Source organism: Vicia villosa, linkage group LG2 (genome assembly GCF_029867415.1).
Source record: "Vicia villosa cultivar HV-30 ecotype Madison, WI linkage group LG2, Vvil1.0, whole genome shotgun sequence".
Lineage (NCBI taxonomy): Eukaryota > Viridiplantae > Streptophyta > Magnoliopsida > Fabales > Fabaceae > Vicia > Vicia villosa.
The window spans coordinates 209,508,466-209,511,765 of NC_081181.1; positions in this window are offsets into that span (position 1 = coordinate 209,508,466).

A 3,300-nucleotide genomic window follows, 5' to 3' on the forward strand; every position below is an offset into this window, starting at 1 on the left:
CCCATAGAGTGCTTTAGACAGGAGGTTCTCTCCGGTGTTCATTCGTTATCTCTACATATAGTAACCATTGCATTCACACCACATCTACAAAAATGCGTAGCACTTCCATAAATATGGAGCATTACGCCATGAAAATTCAAACATGCATCAATGCATAAGTCAAGTTTGTGTGTATTCCAAGAGCACAAAGTAATATATCCCCAAAAGAAGTCTCACTTTCTCCCTCCATTGTGGATTGGATACAAAGTCTTTCTTCGACAGGATCATTGTTTCGTTGGTTATTTCCCATTTGCTGAGTTCAATCGTTTGGACAACCCATACTTTGTGCGTGGCAATTCGAACGAATGTCACTCTCGTAGAATTACACTCCGCCTTTTGGCCTGAGGGAACCATGTAGTTCTTATGTTTCGTAAATAACAATACCTCTTTCAAATTCAGTGTTCATCAACATCCCCAATAAGAGTCTGGTTGCTACTAGTCTTCTTCAGTCAAGTCCAATGATTATTGGCATACCCTTTCAGATCTTGAGTTACCCCTTCGGCTGTGTCTCTTTTTGAAGTCTAACTGAGGTTAGCAAGTTGGTAAGATTCCCCTTCGGCTGGTTTCTTCCTTTTGGAGTCGTCCTTCGGCTACGTCTCCTTGTTCAAGTCTAACTGAGGTTAGCAAATTAGGATCGGATTCCCCTTCGGCTGGTTTCATCCTTTGTTGAGTCACCCTTCGGTTGTGTCTCTTTTTGAAGTCTAACTGAGGTTAGCAATTTGGTAAGATTCCCCTTCGGCTGGTTTCTTCCTTTTGGAGTCGTCCTTCGGTTACGTCTCCTTGTTCAAGTCTAACTGAGGTTAGCAAATAGGATCGGTTTCCCCTTCGGCTGGTTACATCCTTTATCAAGTCGCCCTTCAGTGGTGTCTCTCTTTGAAGTCTAACTGAGGTTAGTAAAATAGGATCGGTTTCCCCTTCGGCTGGTTACATCCTTTATATAGTCACCCTTCGGCTGTGTCTCTTTTTAAAGTCTAACTGAGGTTAGCAAAATAGGATCGGTTTCCCCTTCGGCTGGTTACATCCTTTGTAGAGTCACCCTCCGGCTGTGTCTCTCTTTGAAGTCTAACTGAGGTTAGCAATTAGGATCGGATTCCCCTTCGGCTGGTTTCATCCTTTATCAAGTCACTCTTAGATTGTGTCTCCTTTTGAAGTCTAACTGAGGTTAGCAACCTGTTTAAGGTCCACCTTCGGCTGGTATCCTTTGATAATACTCAATACTTTTTGCTGTACCATAGAATGCAAATTTTTGATGGTACTTTTGGGGTATTCAATCCACTCACACCTCAAATGTCCGTAATCCAAAATGTTCGTACATTTAGGTCCAGGAAGATTGAATAGGGGAAGCTGTTGCACCCCCAAAATTTTCCCACTTATTTATACCCAATTGACGTTCATATCACATTCATGTACATACCTCATGTAGGTCATTCATCTAATACATTCATCCATATCATAGTTACTGGCCAAGAAAATTGATAAGAAAAGAGCTTCTGTGTGGGAGATATCTTTGGTCAAAATTTAATCAAGAAATAATTTTGAGCATGAAGTAGGGTTGTCTTGAAGAAATATTATTCACTGGAGTTCTTTGGTGGAAAATCGATTGAGAATAAGATCCAAAAACGGATTAATCGGGAAATTCATCTGGAATCGGAAAAATCAAGAAAAGTTGACTTTTGGCCAAAGTCAAAGTCAATTGTTAAAAATTGACTTTTGGTGGAAAATCGGTCAAAGAAAATCAAAGAAATGAAAAAAAATCAAGAATTAACTAAAACCTGCCCAAAATGGAAAGTAGTTAAAATGGGAAATTCCAAATGAGGAAAGTTCTAAATATTTTGGTTTTTTTAGAATGGTTGAACAGCCAACTTCGTGACCAATTTATACATAGCGAGAAGCATTTTTTGGAAAATATTTAAACATCAAAGTTGTTCAACTCATGGCACACTACAACTTTGTAGTTCAGAGTTTTTTCATTTGAATCATGGTTGCAAAGTGACCGGTAAAATAGCAAGTGTACTATTTTCTACCGATGTAGTTATTAAAGTGGAAGTTATCCAAGTATCGATCACAAGGACTGCTGTGGCAATATAAGTTTTGACAGTAATTCAATTGAACAAAAAGCACATGGGGTTGTTTTGATTGGTTTGTTAAAGATTAAACTAAGTTGAAATAAGCAATATTTAAAAACGAGATTTTGTAATAAAATAAGAGAAAACATGCTAGGGTAGATGTATGAACCGCCTTGTAATTCGTATGACCGCTATTTCATGAAAGATTCGTTTGTATGAGTAAGTAACAATTCTTAAAAGTTATTTTCCCTAATTCCTTAGCGGAAAATCATATGGTACATAAATTATGTTTTAATTCCTTAACAACCTAACTTTGTACCAAGAACCATGTTCATGTAATCAAGAATGGATGATCACAATAGTTAAACCCTTATTCCTAAGCGATTCACTAATAGTGTTATAATTCAAAAAGCATTAACGTGGTTTGTCCGACCTAACGTTAACCGTAAATCAAGAATCTATTTTCCAATAGATAAAAGCATTAGACACTTTGAATATAAACTTAACTCATAAAACTTCAAAATCATAAAATAACGGTAATTCGATTCATTACATACTAGCAATTCAGGGACATCCCCCTACCATAAAAATGTTTAGCTACTCATAATAATGAAGAAAACAACAAAGGTAATCGTGAACATTACAAGAGATGAGGATTTCTTCAATCTTCAATTGCTTCCGCTCTTGAAGATCTCCCTTTTCCAAACCCTTGATTGCTCTTCTCTCCTTCGTAGAAAATCTCCAATATGATCCAAGATCCACAATCCTTCTCAAAATTAGGTTTTAGTACTGCTGATTCAAGTTCAAAACGTGCGAAAAGTCCACTCTACCCTTAATGAACTCGGAGCCCTAAAAAATAGAAAATTGGAAAAATTGCTCGCGCCCTGCCAACACGGGCCGTGTCTTGTGACACGGGCACCCGTGTTGGCCCTCTGTCCATGTTATTTTCAAAATTTCCCCCCAGGCTTCCTGACACGGGCAGTGTCACGTGACACGGGTACCCGTGTCAGGCCACTGTTTTGCATGTTTTCTTTGCTTTCCCCCCAGGCTTCCTGACACGGGCAGTGTCACGTGACACGGGTTCCCGTGTCAGGCCACTGATTTCTCCATTCTTTTGTTTCTTCTCCTGCTTCCTGACACTGTGTGGACCTCCGATTTTTTTTAATACCGGGCCATACCTCTGATCTGTAGAGAT